This window comes from Oncorhynchus keta, chromosome 8 (assembly GCF_023373465.1).
Source record: "Oncorhynchus keta strain PuntledgeMale-10-30-2019 chromosome 8, Oket_V2, whole genome shotgun sequence".
Classification (NCBI taxonomy): Eukaryota; Metazoa; Chordata; class Actinopteri; order Salmoniformes; family Salmonidae; genus Oncorhynchus; species Oncorhynchus keta.
In genome coordinates, this window is record NC_068428.1 from 9,835,306 (window position 1) to 9,855,200 (window position 19,895).

Consider the following 19,895-nt stretch of genomic DNA (forward strand, 5'->3'; position numbering starts at 1 on the left):
TGTGCAATAATAGTATTCAACATGATTTCTTATTGACTACATCATCTCTGTACCCCACACATACAATTAACTGTAAGATCCCTGAGTTGAGTAGTGAAATTCAGATTCAACTACAATGACCAGGGAGGTTTCCCAGTGCCTTGCAAAGGGCAACTATTGGTAAAAAAAGAAAAGATCGTTGAATATCCCATTGAGCAAGGTAGTTATTCATTATACTTTGGAAGTTGTATCAATACACCCAGTCACTTCAAAGATACAGCTTTCCTTCCTACCTCAGTTGCCGGAGAGAAAGCAAACCGCTCAGGGATTTTTTTAACACAGTTACAGAGTTAAATGACTGTGATAGGATAAAACTGAGAATGATTCAACAACATCGTAGGATTCAATACTAACCTCATTGACAGAGTGAAAAGAATAAAGCCTGTACAGAATACAAATATTCCAAAACATGCATCCTGTTTGCAAGAATGCACTAAAGCAATACTGCAAAAAAATCTGGCAAAGCATTTAATAACCCTTTGACAAGTACCAACAAACGGGTGTGATCATTCTACAGTGGTCCCTGCAGCCTAGGCTCAAACTGGGATCATTAGAACGCTTATTTAGAACGTCCAGTTATGATTGAAGCTGGCCACACAGCTTTTTCACAGAAACATTTTGCAGTCCTTACAATGTTATGTCCTTAATGTGACCAGTTTATTTTTGGAGGCAATGTTCAGACATTCACAGAAGTAGCTGCAGCATAACACAATCATCCAAACTGGAAAATGTAGGCTATTGTCACGAATATTACCGAAGGTGGCTCCCCTTCCAGTTAGATCCCTTTTTCCCCTTTTCGTTTGGTTTTGTCTAATTGGTTTCATCTGTTCCTTGTTGGTGTTTTTGGGTTGGGGTTATTTCAGTTCGGTTAGCCCGCCTGTGTTTGTGCGGGCATGTTACTATTATGTCAAGAGGTGTTCCTGATTATTATTAAATTTTTTCCGCTGTCCGGTGAGATACCAGTTTGTACTTGGGTAGAGTGTATTGCGCCTGTGTTCGGAGTTACCCATTGTATGTTTTTCTGTTGGACATTTTCCCGAATCCTCTGCACTCTGCACCTGACTCTACACCCATCACTCTTTGAGCGTAACAGCTATATTATTCTTAGTGCTAATGGAAGTAAAGTTTGATGTAACACAAGCGATCATATGTATCTAAATCTTGGGCTGACAGAAACATTAATATAAATGAGCTAATAGCAATTACCATTTACAATTAATCTCATCACGGGTGAGCTCACCATTGATCTTAATAATTGAGTAAAACACTTTTTTTTCATGCGACGATGGGTAGTTTTTTTTTTTTTATGTCAACCAAAGATAAAAAGAAGAGACAAGATGAGTTTGGTCTGTTTCCAGTATGCATGTTGAAGGGGGTGTGTCGTCCACCATCGTTTACTTCCTTTTGTTACAACATAACATCATATAACATTGTTTACGTTACACCCAGAATGCAATGGCAAATAGCTTAGCATTAGCTCATCATGATCAGTATAACCTTCAAAAATGATTTTCCACACATATATGTGTCCATCAGAATGCATGATTGGAACACCAGAACTTGAAAACGTGAATAAAATAGTAAATACATTATGCTCCGTACATACAGTGGTTCTTCCTTTAAAAGTTGCGTCGTACTGCAACACAGCTTGCGGGAATTCCAAGGCACGTTATTTAAGTGTCAGCCATTGTTGCCAGTTAGTCCTAGTTTGACCACCAGACAGCATCTTTGAGAAGCATTTGACAGTTTTTATTATTGTCTGTACGAGAGAATTTAAACCTTTTTTTGTAAGAACAAAGTATATGTCACTCACCACCTGGATCCCGTCTTATGTAGCAAAATTTGAAATAGTGTTTTTTACATTATATAAAAGTAGAGACTACACTGCATTTGAGGAACAATGGGAAAGTAAATCTGCTTTGAATGTTGATCAACTTGTAAATTAACTTTTGAGAAAATCACCATTGAATGTTTTGCTATCTAGTGAAAAGCTCATCTTTGTCTACACCCATTCAGCATCATTCACACCCTCACCCTGAACTTGAGCCCCACCCTTCTCAATTTCGCTGTTGAAGCACACACTTGACACTCTGGCCAATGATTTTATCACCTCTGGATAACATGAAAACAGTCTAACCACCTCTGCTGGCAACAATTTCATTACGCTTTATTGCAGATGTTTACTGACACTGGTCATATTCAACAGGTGTTGTACACACGTCACGCAACGTTAGCTAATGAGCCAGAGAGCCAATATTAGCTATTTTTTAAATATTTATTGATTTTTTTTTATTTCACCTTTATTTATCCAGGTAGGCTAGTTGAGAACAAGTTCTCATTTGCAACTGCGACCTGGCCAAGATAAAGCATAGCAGTGTGAACAGACAACACAGAGCTACACATGGAGTAAACAATTAACAAGTCAATAACACAGTAGAAAAAAGGGGAGTCTATATACATTGTGTGCAAAAGGCATGAGAAGGTAGGCGAATAATTACAATTTTGCAGATTAAGACTGGAGTGATAAATGATCAGATGGTCATGTACAGGTAGAGATATTGGTGTGCAAAAGAGCAGAAAAGTAAATAAATAAAAACATTATGGGGATGAGGTGGGTAAAAATGGCTGGGCTATTTAACAATAGACTATGTACAGCTGCAGCGATCGGTTAGCTGCTCAGATAGCAGATGTTTGAAGTTGGTGAGGGAGATAAAAGTCTCCAACTTCAGCGATTTTTGCAATTCGTTCCAGTCACAGGCAGCAGAGAACTGTAACGAAAGGCGGCCAAATGAGGTGTCGGCTTTAGGGATGATCAGTGAGATACACCTGCTGGAGCGCGTGCTACGGATGGGTGTTGCCATCGTGACCAGTGAACTGAGATAAGGCGGAGCTTTACCTAGCATGGACTTGTAGATGACCTGGAGCCAGTGGGTCTGGCGACGAATATGTAGCAAGGGCCAGCCGACTAGAGCATACAAGTCGCAGTGGTGGGTGGTATAAGGTGCTTTAGTGACAAAACGGATGGCATTGTGACAAACTGCATCCAGTTTGCTGAGTAGAGTGTTGGAAGCAATTTTGTAGATGACATCGCCGAAGTCGAGGATCGGTAGGATAGTTAGTTTTACTAGGGTAAGTTTGGCGGCATGAGTGAAGGAGGCTTTGTTGCGGAATAGAAAGCCGACTCTTGATTTGATTTTCGATTGGAGATGTTTGATATGAGTCTGGAAGGAGAGTTTACAGTCTAGCCAGACACCTAGGTACCTATAGATGTCCACATAATCAATGTCGGAACCATCCAGGGTGGTGATGCTGGTCAGGCGTGCGGGTGCAGGCAGCGAACAGTTGAAAAGCATGCATTTGGTTTTACTAGCGTTTAAGAGCAGTTGGAGGCCACGGAAGGAGTGTTGTATGGCATTGAAGCTCGTTTGAAGGACGGGCTGGAAGTATATAGAATGGTGTTGTCTACGTAGAGGTGGTTCAGGGAATCGCCCGCAGCAAGAGCAACATCATTGATATATACAGAGAAAAGAGTCGGCCCGAGGATTGAACCCTGTGGCACCCCCATAGAGACTGCCAGAGGACCGGACAGCATGCCCTTCGATTTGACACACTGAACTCACTGAACTGCAAAGTAATTGGTGAACCAGGCAAGGCAGTCATCCGAAAAACCGAGGCTACTGAGTCTGCCGATAAGAATATGGTGATTGACAGAGTCGAAAGCCTTGGCAAGGTCGATGAAGACGGCTGCACAGTACTGTCTTTTATCGATGGCGGTTATGATATCGTTTACTACCTTGAGCGTGGCTGAGGTGCACCCGTGACCGGCTCGGAAACCAGATTGCACAGCGGAGAAGGTACGGTGGGATTCGAGATGGTCAGTGACCTGTTTGTTGACTTGGCTTTCGAAGACCTTAGATAGGCAGGGCAGGATGGATATACGTAGGTCTGTAACAGTTTGGGTCCAGGGTGTCTCACCCTTTGAAGAGGGGGATGACTGCGGCAGCTTTCCAATCCTTGGGGATCTCAGACGATATGAAAGAGAGGTTGAACAGGCTGGTAATAGGGGTTGCGACAATGGCGGCGGATAGTTTCAGAAATAGAGGGTCCAGATTGTCAAGCCCTGCTGATTTGTACGGGTCCAGGTTTTGCAGCTCTTTCAGAACATCTGCTATCTGGATTTGGGTAAAGGAGAACCTGGAGAGGCTTGGGCGAGTAGCTGCGGGGGGGCGGAGCTGTTGGCCGAGGCTGGAGTAGCCAGGCGGAAGGCATGGCCAGCCGTTGGGAAATGCTTGTTGAAGTTTTCGATAATCATGGATTTATCGGTGGTGACCGTGTTACCTAGCCTCAGTGCAGTGGGCAGCTGGGAGGAGGTGCTCTTGTTCTCCATGGACTTCACAGTGTCCCAGAACTTTTTGGAGTTGGAGCTACAGGATGCAAACTTCTGCCTGAAGAAGCTGGCCTTAGCTTTGCTGACTGACTGCGTGTATTGGTTCCTGACTTCCCTGAACAGTTGCATATCGCGGGGACTATTCGATGCTATTGCAGTCCGCCACAGGATGTTTTTGTGCTGGTCGAGGGCAGTCAGGTCTGGAGTGAACCAAGGGCTATATCTGTTCTTAGTTCTGCATTTTTTGAACGGAGCATGCTTATCTAAAATGGTGAGGAAGTTACTTTTGAAGAATGACCAGGCATGACCAGGCATCCTCAACTGACGGGATGAGGTCAATGTCCTTCCAGGATACCCGGGTCAGGTCGATTAGAAAGGCCTGCTCACAGAAGTGTTTTAGGGAGCGTTCGACAGTGATGAGGGGTGGTCGTTTGACTGCGGCTCCGTAGCGGATACAGGCAATGAGGCAGTGATAGCTGAGATCCTGGTTGAAGACAGCGGAGGTGTATTTGGAGGGCCAGTTGGTGAGGATGACGTCCATGAGGGTGCCCTTGTTTACAGATTTAGGGTTGTACCTGGTGGGTTCCTTGATGATTTGTGTGAGATTGAGGGCATCTAGCTTAGATTGTAGGACTGCCGGGGTGTTAAGCATATCCCAGTTTAGGTCACCTAACAGAACAAACTCTGAAGCTAGATGGGGGGCGATCAATTCACAAATGGTGTCCAGGGCACAGCTGGGAGCTGAGGGGGGTCGGTAGCAGGCGGCAACAGTGAGAGACTTATTTCTGGAGAGAGTCATTTTCAAAATTAGTAGTTCGAACTGTTTGGGTATGGACCTGGAAAGTATGACATTACTTTGCAGGCTTTCTCTGCAGTAGACTGCAACTCCTCCCCCTTTGGCAGTTCTATCTTGACGAAAGGTGTTATAGTTGGGTATGGAAATCTCATAATTTTTGGTGGCATTCCTGAGCCAGGATTCAGACACGGCAAGGACATCAGGGTTAGCAGAGTGTGCTAAAGCAGTGAGTAAAACAAACTTAGGGAGGAGGCTTCTGATGTTGACATGCATGAAACCAAGGCTTTTTCGATCACATAAGTCAACAAATGAGGGTGCCTGGGGACATGCAGGGCCTGGGTTTACCTCCACATCACCCGCGTAACAGAGGAGGAGTAGTATGAGGGTGCGGCTAAAGGCTATCAAAACTGGTCGCCTAGAGCGTTGGGGACAGAGAATAAAAGGAGCAGATTTCTGGGCATGGTAGAATATATTCAGGGCATAATGCGCAGACAGGGGTATGGTGGGGTGCGGGTACAGCGGAGGTAAGCCCAGGCACTGGGTGATGATGAGAAAGGTTGTATCTCTGGACATGCTGGTTGTAATGGGTGAGGTCACCGCATGTGTGGGAGGTGGGACAAAGGAGGTATCAGGGGTATGAAGAGTGGAACTTGGGGCTCCATTGTAAACTAAAACAATGATAACTAACCTGAACAACAGTATACAAGGCATGTTGACATTTGAGAGAGACATACAGCGAGGCATCCAGTAATCACAGGTGTTGAATTGGGAGAGCTAGCTAAAACAGTAGCTAAAACAGTAGGTGAGACAACAACAGCTAATCAGTTAGCACAACAACAGCAGGTAAAATGGCGTTGACTAGGCAGGGAGGGTCGGATTAACTACACACAGAGCCTGAGTGCGGCTGGGGCCGACAGATAAAACATAAACAAGCAGAATGGAGTACCGTGATAAATGGACAGTCCAGCATGCATCAGCTATGTAGCCAAGTGATCAGTGTCCAGGGGGCAGCGGTGGATGGGGCAGGGAAGCTGGACTGGCGAGTGTTATCCAGGTTAAAAAAACTGTCTGGCTGTGCAGAAGGTAAAATGTAAAAGCCGCTAGCAGTGGCTAACAATGAATAAATAGCTTGTAGCTAGTTAGCTGGTTAGCTTCTGGAGGTTCTTGAGTGTGTTCTAAAAATTTTAAATAATAGCGATTCTGTATCACATTGGGTGAGGCAGGTTACCGGAAGGTATAAACAAATATAAAATCGAAAAGAGATAGAAAGTAAATATGGGTCCAGTGAGTGTTTGGGACGTGGCGATTCAGACGGTTAGCAGGCCTGTGCTAACAAGCTAACAGTTAGTAGGCCGGGGCTAAACAAGGTAGCAGTTAGCGGACCGGGGCTAAACAAGGTAGCAGTGAGCGGACCGGAGCTAAACAAGGTAGCAGTGAGCGGACCGGGGCTAAACAAGCTAGCAGTTAGCAGGCCGAATTAGCAAGCAAGGAGATAGCAAGGGCTAGAAAGTTAGCCTTTGGGGGATGTCGCGATTGGGTGAGTCTGTTTATTCCTCTTCATGCGGTGACATCGATAGACTGGTCGTGGGTCCGGATATTGTAGCCCAGGAGTATGCTTCGGTGGTAGCACAGGAGCTCTGGCCGGGCTAGCTTCAAGCTAAGTGGGTGGAAACGCTAGCCAGGAGTAATCATCCGGGGTTGCTGTCACGCCTTGGTCTTAGTATTTTGTGTTTTCTTTATTTTATTTGGTCAGGCCATGGTGTGACATGGGTTTATTTTGTGGTGTGTTTTTGTATTGGGGTTTAGTAGGTATTGGGATTGTGGTTGAGTAGGGTTGTCTAGCATAGTCTATGGCTGCCTGAGGCGGTTCTCAATCAGAGTCAGGTGATTCTCGTTGTCTCTGATCGGGAACCATATTTAGGTAGCCTGGGTTTCACTGTGTGTTTGTGGGTGATTGTTCCTGTCTCTGTGTTTGTTGTCACAAGATAGGCTGTATAGGTTTTCACGTTTCGTTTGTTGTTTTGTAGATTTAAGTTATTTCATGTATCGTAGATTTTTTATTAAAGAACATGAGTAACCACCACGCCGCATTTTAGTCCGCTCCTCCTTCTACAGACGAACGTCGTTACAGTTGCGGTTAGCTAGATAGCTAGTTGTGAAGATCCAGCTGAAAATGTTCCGTTTGCGGTGGGAATCTGGTGGGAATCCGGGGATAAAAAAAATAATAGGTCCGTTATGCTCTGGTTAGAGTCACATTGTTCGAACTGGCGAGAGCTTTCCGAGCTAAAGGTTAGCTGAAGACCGCTAGCAATGGTTTGCTGACTGATAGCTGGTAGTTAGCTGGCTAGCTTCAGTTGAGGGGTTCCGAATCCAAAATTAAATCTAGAATCAGCTTCCTATATCGCAACAAAGCATCCTTCACTCATGCTGCCAAACATACCCTCGTAAAACTTACCATCCTACCGATCCTCGACTTCGGTGATGTTATCTATAAAGTAGCCTCCAACACTCTACTCAACAAACTGGATGCAGTCTATCACAGTGCAATCCGTTTTGTCACCAAAGCCCCATACACTACACACCATTGCGACCTGCACGCTCTCGTTGGTTTTCCCTCACTTCATACTTGTTGCCAAACCCACTGGCTACAGGTTATCTGCTTGGTAAAGCCCCGCCTTATTTCAGCTCACTGGTCATCATAGCAGCACCCACTCGTAGCACGCGCTCCAGCAGTTATATCTCACTGGTCACACCCAAAGCCAATTCCTCCTTTGGTCGTTTTTCCTTCCAGTTCTCTGCTGCCCATGACTGGAACGAATTGCAAAAATCCCTGAAGCTGGAGACTCACATCTCCCTTACTAGCTTTAAGAACCAGCTGTCAGAGCAGTTTACAGATCACTGCACCTGTACGTAGCCTATCTGTAAACAGCCCATCTATCTACCTACCTCATCCCCATACTGTTATTTATTTATTTTTTATTTTGCTCCTTTGCACCCCAGTATCTATACCTGAACATTCATCTTCTGCCGATCTACCATTCCTGTATTTAATTGCTATATTGTAATTACATTGCCACCATGGCCTATTTATTTCCTTAACTTACCTCATTTGCACTCACTGTATATAGACGTTTTCTTTTGTTCTGTATTATTGACTGTATGTTTTATTCCATGTGTAATTCTGTGTTGTTGTATGTGTCGAATTGCTACGTTTTATCTTGGCCAGGTCGCAATTGTAACTGAACTTGTTCTCAACTAGCCTACCTGGTTAAAAAAAATAAAAATAAAAATAATTCCACTGATTTCAAAACTTGATCCTCCGGAAAGTGGAGAGCCACACTTATGAAGCTCCACTACACAATACATTTTTTTTAACGCCGCGTTTGACAGGATTACCAACACAGACTGACAAGCTTATATGGTAGACATATCCAAAATCCTCTCTCGGCATGTCCAGCCCACTCATTATCTCAGCCAATCATGGCCAGTGGGAAGGTTGCTGTTTTTTTTCTGTGGCTTAACTAACGAGGCTCGTAAATTTAACAATTTTTTTCGTATTTACAGATGGCATACGAGTTTGTTATTAGGGCACATGAAAGTTCACATGTTCAAGAGGCTTTTCTGACAAAAATACACTTTGAACGTTCAAACGGCTCTCCTGTTAAGTCGTGACTTGCGACATATGCCTACTTTCCTGAATCGTGTCTCATATGGGACTGATTTTAAGAAATTTTGCTCAATTAATTTGATTAATATTATGTTGATTCTATTCCAAAGAAAACAAAAAACGAAACCCTCAAGGATTCCGTCACGAAAATATGACGCTATACAACGTGACAGGTTTGGAGTAGTGACGCTGAGTGAAGAGCAAGTATGAAGAGTGAGGAGCAAAATAATCCTAACATTTCTACACCCTAATTGTAGGCTAACCAAAACCCAAATGGAGATTCAGTGAAAATACAAATGTAATTGATTTATCAAGACCAGTCCTCATGCTTGTCTCAGAGCAGCTCAAAAAGGTTCTGAAATAGTTGACCACACTATTGCTATTGCTTCAAATCCTATTATAACAATTGTATGACTTTGGGTGTTCCAGTAAGCAACAATTTTTTGCCTTCATTAGCCTACTTTATTCCAATAGTTCTGTCATTCAGTGATATTTATTCAGATAGTAATTCGTTATGGATCAATCCAAATGCGGTTAGAAAATAATGCATTTGGTGGACTCGGTAAGAGTCTATTGTCCTGCTGATAGCCCATCAGTTGAAGAAACTTGAGTGGACTTTAACCATGTGTATTCTCTTGTTTTGTTCTGTAGCTTTGACCCAAGGATTAGTCTGACAGGCCCAGGCATGGAACAAAGCTGGTGAGACATTCAATGACATCATCAAGAGATATGCTGGACCCTATGTCAGAGAGGGGTTTTTGGGACAACATTGTGTCTATTGTCCTGCTAATAGCCCTTGTGAAAACAAGTGTTTGAAAACATGTTATCTAATCTCTAAAGGGCTTTTATATAATTATAATGCAGGGTTAATAATAATAATCATTGGATAACAGATCGTCCCTCTCAAACTCATTAAGAGGTGGCTTTAATCTTCAATATAATCATTTATTCAAAAGGTTAAACACTTAGCTTTTAGGCCTGCAGTAGGTTATATAATCATTAATGCCTTCTGGGAATGTTTAAAAGTTATGGGTGGAGTTAAAAATGTGGCTGTCAGAAGAATTAAATTCAACCAATGTGTCACGCACTGACCTTAGAGAGCCTGTTTATTTCTCTATTTGGTTAGATCAGGGTGTGATTTGGGTGGGAATTCTAGTTTTCTACTTCTTTGTTTGCCGGGTATGGTTCCCAATCAGAGGCAGCTGTCTATCGTTGTCTCTGATTGGGAATCATACTTAGGAAGCCTGTTTTCCACCTGAGTTTGTGGGATCTTGTTTTTGCACAGTAGCTGTATAGCCCTGCAGAACTTTGTTTGTTTATCTTTTGTTGTTTTTTGGAGTTCATTTTAAATGAAGAAGATGTACACTTTCCATGCTGCACTTTGGTCTCATTCCGACGACGGACGTAACAGAAGACCCCACCAAAAATGGACCAAACAGCGTGGCCAGGAGGAGTGGACATGGGAGGACATTGTGGATGGAGAAGGACCCTGGACGCAGGCCGGAGAGTATCGCTGTCCAAGGGAGCAGATGGAGGCAGCGAGAGAGGAACGGCGACGATATGAGAAGTTAAGTCAACGACGTAAGCACTCACATGGAGTGGGCGGCAGAGCCAAGGGGTGACCCAGAGCCAGTCAGGGAGTCGAGTGAGGAGTAAGATTCTGGAGAGAGGTGCTGGTGTTGAGAGCGCTGCAGAGCGGGCGTGCTGAGGAGCGTGACACCAGTCCGGTGTCATGTGCACCGGTTTCATGCATCTGGCCTTCGGTGCGCCTCCACAGTCCGGTGCGTCCTGTGTCTCCTCCTCGCCCTGGGGTGTTTGTCACCGTTCAGGCACCATGTTATGTGGTTCTACGCACCGTGTCTCCAGTGCACCTTCACAGCCCAGTGCATCCTGTGCCAGCGCCCCGCACTTGCCGGGCTAAAGTGAGCCTCCAGCAAGGGGCGATAGTCATTTAGTTCAGTTACCTTTGCCTTGTTGGAAACAGGAACAATGGTGGCCATCTTGAAGCATGTGGGGACAGCAGACTGTGATAGGAAGAGCTTTAATATGTCCATGAACACACCAGCTCTGAGGACGTGGCTAGGGATGCCGTCTTGGCCGGCAGCCTTGCAAGGATTAAAACCTGTTTTGGAGCCTGGTTTTTGTTTGGAAATTTGGATGACTGACGTTCCCAAAGTAAACTGCCTGTTACTCAGGCCCAGAAGCTAGGATATGCATATACGTGGTAGCATTGGATAGAAACCACTCTGAAGTTTCTAAAACTGTTGAAATAATGTCTGAGTATAACTGAACGGATATGGCAGGCGAAAACCAGAGGAAAATAAATCCAGAATTTTTTGGGGGTCACAGTCCATGTCAATGCTTGCCTATGGGATATACAAATAGATAGGACCCAAATTACAGTTGTATGGCTTCCACTAGATGTCAACACTTGCTTGTTTTTTGACAAATAAGCAAGTAGTTGAAAAAACTACAAGGTGTCTCTCATTAGAAATGTAGTCTTGTTGGAGGTGAATGAGGTTCGCGCTCTTTGTTATTTATCTTGCCTATGGAACATGCTATTCTCCATCTTAAAGATTATAATTTATTTAGATATTGGAGTACCTGAGGATTAATTAGAAACATCATTTGACTTGTTTGGACAAACTTTACTGGTAACTCTTTGGATTAGTTTGTATGCATGTTGAAAGAGTGGATTACTGAGATCATTGACGCCAACTAAACTGACTTGCGCACACTCCAGCCACATGAGGTCTAGCATTGTCTTGCATTAGGAGGAACCCAGGGCCAACCGCACCAGCATATGGTCTCACAAGGGGTCTGAGGATTTCATCTCGGTACCTAATGGCAGTCAGGCTACCTCTGGCGTGCACATGGAGGGCTGTGCGGCCCCCGAAAGAAATCCCACCCCACACCATGACTGACCCACCACCAAACCGGTCATGCTGGAGGATGTTGCAGGCAGCAGAACGTTCTCCACGGCGTCTCCAGACTCTGTCAGGTCTGTCACATGTGCTCAGTGTGAACCTGCTTTCATCTGTGAAGAGCACAGGGCGCCAGTGGCGATTTGGCAGTCTTGGTGTTCTCTGGCAAATGCCAAACATCCTGCACAGTGTTGGGCTGTAAGCACAACCCCCACCTGTGGATGTCGGGCCCTCATACCACCCTCATGGAGTCTGTTTCTGACCGTTTGAGCAGACACATGCACATTTGTGGCCTGCTGGAGGTCATTTTGCAGGGCTCTGGCAGTGCTCCTCCTGCTCCTCCTTACACAAAGGTGGAGGTAGCGGTCCTGGTGCTGGGTTGTTGCCCTCCTACGGCCTCCTCCACATCTCCTGATGTACTGGCCTGTCTCCTGGTAGCGCCTCCAGGCTCTGGACACTACGCTGACAGACACAGCAAACCTTCTTGCCACAGCTCGCATTGATGTGCCATCCTGGATGAGCTGCACTACCTGAGCCACTTGTGTGGGTTGTAGACTCTGTCTCATGCTACCATGAGAGTGAAAGCACCGCAAGCATTCAAAAGTAACAAAAACATCAGCCAGGAAGCATAGGAACTGAGAAGTGGTATGTGGTCACCACCTGAAGAACCACTCCTTTATTGGGGGTGTCTTGCTAATTGCCTATAATTTCCACCTGTTGTCTATTCCATTTGCACAACAGCATGTGGACTTTATTGTCAATCAGTGTTGCATCCTAAGTGGACAGTTTGATTTCACAGAAGTGTGATTGACTTGGAGTTACATCGTGTTGTTTAAGTGTTCCCTTTATTTTTTTGAGCAGTGTATTTAATGACCCTAACCTGTCTACCTCGAGGATATAACCACTACTGCGGGTTATGAGTCAACCCACGCAACACTATTGCACACAGAGTGAGTGCATGCAAGTTATTATGTGACACATTTTTACTCCTGGACTTATTTAGGCTTGCCATAACAAAGGGGTTGAATATGTATTGACTCAAGACATTTCAGCTTTTCATTTTTAATTAATTTGTAAACATTTCGAAAAACATAACTCCACTTTGACATGGGGTATATTCAATATTCAGAAAGTATTTGAAATCCCACACGAAGTAGGCAATTTGTATTGACAACAATTCTTCTATAACATAAAAATGCAAACAACTTTTCAAAGACTATTTGAAAATGTAGATAACTCCCTCAATGAGATTTAGTACAGACCAGGGTTAGGGTTAGGCCTGACCAGGCCTGACACAAAATGTAGAAATAGTAGCCTATTTTGACAACAATTCAGTGAATGCAACACGTTTTAGATAAACTCAAAATATACATAGAGAAGATACAAAACTGTTCAGAGACTATTTTAAAAAGTACAACATTTCGTCTATAAGATTTCTAGGACAAATTCATATGTGACTTTAGTGTTTGCATTTAGTCTACAACATGTCATGGAATTTCTGGAAGCACGGCCCCATCTGTGTCACAGAACACATAGAGCACCCAAAGGAGGTTTCTACACAGCTCCCACTTTTTTGCCGTGTCCACTCTGGATGCACACCACACACCCTCTTTTGCTCCCTTCAAAGTTCACCAGGGAGTGTGGCCTGCTTTCAAATCATGAGTAACAACACCCCCTGGTGTCAAATTTGTATCTCCCAATTTCCTGCCACTGTAGCCAGCATTTTGAATGCCTTCAGGGCCCAGCGCCCGCGGTTTCTGGGAATCGAACTTCGCAGGGTCCACCACACAATGTATGCATTTGTGAACCATCACATTGATTCACTCTTATGTAGCAACATTTGAAAATGTGGTTTTTACCTTGGATAAAAGTAGAGACTAGAAAAGTGTATATCATACACTGCAGTTGAGGAACAATGGGAAAGTCATTCTGCTTTGAAGGTTGATAAACGTGTAACCCCACTTCTGAGAAAATGTCTTGAATGTTTTGGTACACCTACTGGAGAGCTCTTCTTTCTCTACACCCATTCAGCATCGTTCACACCCTTAAGTCTTAGCCCCACCCATATTTTTAAGGATTCACACGTGAGGCCATATGCTAAACAGAGTGAGTAAGGTAGTGTAGTAAACAACCAACGATTTCAAAGTGGTAGTATCACCAAGTACTATTAGAAATACACTTTATTTAGTCTTTGGCCAATATCCTAATCTGACTTTGGTGCAGGTAATTTTGTTCTTCACATTACCATCTCTGGTAAAACATTACTATATCAAATAAAATCAATGTTTATTTGTCACATGCACAGGATACAGAAGGTGTAAATGGTACAGTGAAATGGTTACTTGCATGGTAGAGTGTTTTGTTAAGACGTGTAGCTAGCTAGCCAAACAAAGAACCATAATCCCAACCCATACTACTAGCAATTCAAACTGATTGTCAAAGCTAGCAACCGTGCATGAATCTGCAGATAGCTTAAGCTAACCAAATAAATTCAATGTTAGCTAGCTAACATTAGGCTATAACTAGCAATCCAAATGGCTTTCTGAGATACGGATAATATTGCTACAAAGATCATGCACGTAACGTTAGCTAACAAGCAAACTAGCTAACGTTAGCTAGCTAACAGTACGCTTTAACTTGCAATGAAAATGACTTTCTGACTAAATGAGAAATGTATAATACCTGAAAATGTAGCTAAACTCTTATTCATATATGGATAATCGGTTTCAGGCAAGTGGCCCGTTTATTATAGTCTGGCAATGAAGCACACAATTTAGGTGTTCCATTTAGAATCAGAGGATTATGAATTGACATTCCTCTAGCTCCTCAACTTTCTACGTACCATGTTCACCATAATCATAAATTAAATGCCCAATATGGCTATAAAAACAATGTGATTGTATAGTTTTACATTTGATAATCATTTCAAATAATAAATATTAAGAGAATGCATTTTTCTATTTTACAGCAACAAGAACCAAGACTCAAGACAGGAGTACAACAACCAACTAGCTTCAAAGATACATTTTCAACACAGTAAATCAATCACAACATACAGTACCTGGCAATAAAGGACACAAGTAAACATTCAGAACGTTTCTTTAGCACCAAGTAGTTAGCTAGCGTCACAATACAAAATGCAGCAAAATACTGAGTCTGATCTTCACACAGTTTGATCCATACTGTACATTCATAAGGCACTTTATACAGTTAGACTAGACCTGCATGAGGATTATGACATGTTATATCAAAAAAATAAGCAGACCTCAAATTATGGACCATCTTCCCCATAATCATAAATGAAAGGGAACTCAAATATGGCGGCAATAGTGAACTTGACACCAGACCGATACTAGCGTATACAAGGAGAGGGCATAAGAACAATGCATAAGAGTCTTTAATAGAGACATAACATCTTGGAACTTACTCCCTTTCGAATGAGGATATAATATTTTGACGAACTTCATGCAAATACATGCAGGTGAAAACTGCTCCTGCTACATATACATGGTTGAACGCTTCTCCTTCTCTGTTATGGATGCCATGGTTGCCCTTAGTTCGAAGATGTAATACAACAGCCTTCTGTGATCTGTTTTCGACTCCCTCTCCATGTGCAACCATACTCTGTTTCCCCCTGGCATTCCACTGATTTCAAAACTCGGTCAACTTCTTCTGTGACAACTACACTGTTTATGGCCTTTTCACTGTCATCAGAAGACAATGTCTGGTTCAATGAAAATGTCTTTATCTAAATCAGGGAGTTCCCCATCGTCTGATTAATTTTCAGAAAATAGTCCACAACTTTTTCTCACTGATCTTTACTGATAGTGCCTGCTAAATTCAGGGAAGCAAAGTTGAGAGCAGTAGAAACACTTTTGCAGCTGTACATGATACATTTCAAAAACGCTCCAGTAGCAAGGATTATCTACACATACTGACCATCTCATGTTATAGACAGAAGCATGCTACATGGCAGACCAATCAGAACTCATCTCTTGGCATGTCCAGCCCATCCATTATCTCAGCCAATCATAGCTACACCAGCTAGGCTCATAATTTAACAATTTTACTCGTATTACAGATGTCATGCAAGTTTGTTATTAACCTCATAGTCCGCCCCATCCCGCATGTGGTCGCGTTACTACAGCCTCAAGCTCATTACCATAACGCAACGTTAGCGATTTCTAAAAATCGCAAATGAAATGAAATAAATATGCCTGCTCTCAAGCTTATCCTTTTCTTAACAATCCTGTCATCTCAGAATTTCAAAATATACTTTAGAACCAGAGAAAATCAATAATTTGTGTAAGAGTGGTGATAGCTAGCTTAGCATTTAGCGTTAGCATTTAGCACGCAACATATTCACAAAAACCAGCAAAGGGATCAAATAAAATAATTTACCTTTGAAGAACTGTTTCAGATGTTTCAGTTTTTTTCCTGAAAGATTCTTGTGTAGGACACATCGTTCCGTTTTGTTACTATGCATTTGGCTACCGAAACTAACCGAAAATTCAGTCACCTACACGTCAAACTTTTTTCCGAATTAACTCCATAATATCGACTGAAACATGGAAAACGTTGTTTGAATCAATCCTCAAGGTGTTTTGTCATATATCGCTTCATTGAAATGGCAGTCCTAGAAGCCTTCTTTGTTCTCTGATTCGGATGGAAAAATACTGGTAGCTGACTTTTGCGCACCAATTTCCACGCAGACACCGTGCGGGACACTTGGCAATTGTAGTCTCTTATGGTCAATCTTCCAATGATATGCCTACAAATACGTCACAATGCTGCAGACACCTTGGGGAAACGCTAGAAAGTGTCCGTTCATTCCTGTCGCATTCACAGCCATATAAGGCGATCATGGAAAACGTACCTTCAGGAATCCTGTTCATTTCCTGGTCGCTTAAACATCTTGGTTTTGCCTGAAGCTTTTGTTATAAGGCACTCACAGTGAAAATCTTTGCAGTTCTGGAAACGTCAGAGTGTCTTCTTTCCAAAACTATCAATTCCAAGCATAGTCGAGCATCTTTTCGTGACAAAATATTGCGCTTAAAATGGGCACGTCTTTTTATCCAAAAATGAAATAATGCCCCTAGAGGACTAACAGGTTAAGGCACATGAACGTTCACGTTACAGGAGGCATTTTTTCCAAAAAATGTTTCTTACAAAACCCCTCTGTTTAGGAGATGGTTGGGGCTATAGCTTAAGAGGGTGTGAGTGATGCTGAATGGGTGTAGAGAAAGAAGAGCTCTCCAGAAGGTATTCCAAAACATCCAAAGGGCCGTTTTCTCAAAAGTGGGGTTGTTCCTCAACTAGTTTATGATATACCATTTTCTAGCTCTGAGTCTCTACTTTTATCCAATGTAAAAATTTTAAAAAATCTAATTTTGCTACATAAGACCGAATCGAGGCGTTGGTCACATACTGTATAGGGCCAACAGCTAAACACTGCTCCACCACTGACCTGCTTGCTTGTATCAACCCGGTGATCATGACATGACTTGCTAATCTGAGAGGTATTCTCCAAGTTTCACAGCATCAAACACCAACAACATCAAACATATGTCTGCTGTTTACTTATTTCACTCAGGACTTGTCCAAAATCGTACCACCAAGCAACATAATACATAGAGCATCTTGCACAGTGAAAAATTGTAGTCGCTTCAGCGCCGTCATTTTGAGCAATGAAGTAAAAAAAGAAGAAGTAATATGATGGCATACCCTATTTCTGGTTGATGACAACAGCAACGATAATAAGACGCCAAGTTATTAGCAAGCTAATTTTGCAATATTGACAACAACATTATTGTTAGATGAACATGTCCATTCACAGCCACTATAGTAATTTAAATAACAACCGTCGACAGGTATGAAGAACATAATTTTAATATTATAACAAAGTGGTTTCTCTCCCAACATTGGGATATGTTTAATCCTCATAAAAGCTATACAGGTGTCAGTGTTCAAACTTGACATGTGATAACAATAACATAGAACATGACCCGGGTGGTGAAAAATAACTATTTGAAAGCCATGGCCCTACTAAACCATGCCTCCAGTCTTCTGATCTGACCATGTGGGTCATAGCTCAATAACCCAGCATCAACAGTCCAACATCCCAAGTAAGTGACCCAACTGGCTGGGTCAAAATAACCCAATGTGTGTTCTGTCTAATATTTACCCAAATTGGGTTGTTTTGAACCAAGCATTTTTTTGGAGTGTACCTCTATAGTTTGATTCCACAAAGGAGGACGGCCTACCTTTCCTTCAGCTTGAGTACATTGAAATACACACTAATTACAGAACTAAGATATTGCTCTCATTTGTTAATATTATATTTTCAAACTCAAAAGACGTCTCTGGACATTGTCTTAAGGCCTCTTTGAATATAATGTGGTATTTCAAGCTAGACAGGCATGAGGATTTAATGATTCCGTATCATTTTTATAATATTATATATTATGTTGTAATAACATTGAAAGAGCACTGCAATTTGTCTTCATTCTGTTTTGTAAGCGAATGAATAATAAGAAATACTTATTTTCCACCATAATTTGCAAATAAATTCATTAAAAATCCTACAATGTGATTTTCTGGATTTTTTTCCTAATTTTGTCTGTCATAGTTGAAGTGTACCTATGATGAACATTACATGCCTCTCTCATCTTTTTAATTGGGAGCACTTGCACAATTGGTAGCTGACTAAATACTTTTTTGCACCACTGTACATAAGTATTCAGACCCTTTACTCGGAACTTTGTTGAAGCACTTTTGGCAGCGATTAAAACCTTGAATCTCCTTGGCTACAAGCTTGGCACATCTGTATTTGGGGAGTTTCTCCCATTCTTCTCTGCAGATCCTCTGAAGCTCTGTCAGGTAGGATGGGGAGCGTCGCTGCACAGTTATTTTCAGATCTCTCCAGAGATGTTTGATTGGGTTCAAGTACAGGCTCTGGCTAGGCCACTCAAGGACATTGTCTTAGCTGTGTGCTTAGGGTTTTTGTCATGTTGGAAGGTGAACCTTCACTCCAGTCTAAGGTCCTGAGCAGGTTTTCATCAAGGATCTCTCTGTACTTTGCTCTGTTCATCTTTGCCTCAATCCTGACTCGTCTCCCCGTCCCTGCCGCTGATTAACATAGCCACAGCATGATGCTGCCACAACCATGTTTCACCGTAGGGATGGTGCCAGGTTTCCTCCAGACGTGACGCTTGGCATTCAGGCCTAAGAGTTCAATCTTGGTTTCATCAGACCAGATAATCTTGCTTCTCATGTTCTGAGTCTTTAGGTGCCTTTTTTCAAACTCCAAGCAGGCTATCATGTGACTTTTACTGAGGAGTAGCTTCCGTCTGGCCACTCTACTCTCGGTGGTTCCAAACTTCTTCCATTTAAGAATGATTGAGGCCAAATCGTTCATGGGGACCTTCAACGCTGTAAACATTTTTTGGTGTTCTTCCCCAGATCTGTGCTTCGACACAATCCTGTCTCGAAGCGCTAATCAATTGAATGTACCACAGGTGCTCTCCAATCAAGATTTTGAAACATCAAGGATGACCAATGGAAAGAGGATGTACCGGATTTCAATTTCTAGTTTAATTGATAAGAGGTTGAATACTTATGTAAATAAGGTATTTCTGTGTTTAAATAAATAATCTACAAACATTGCTTTGTCATTATTGGGCATTGTGTGTAGATTGAGAAGGATAAATATGTATTTAATCTATTTTAGAATAAGGTTGGAACGTAACAAAATGTGTTAAAAGTAAAGGGATCTGAATACATTCCAAATGCACTGTAGGTCTATGAAAGCCTAAACTGTATATACTCTGTTCGGCCAAGATGACAACTTTCCTGTACTCTGCAGTCCTATTATTCCCATGATGACAATCATATCACATTCATAAGCTAAATGGGAAAAGTAGACCACTAGATTTCTATATATCTCAATTACTGTTAACAAGCACCAAGGGGATTTAAATTACGGATGACAACACTTGAGTGTGTGTGTAAATATCACTGTCACTGACAAGTGCTCTGACTCTCTGTCCATAATCATGTTTTACTTCTCATTAACTGAAAGGT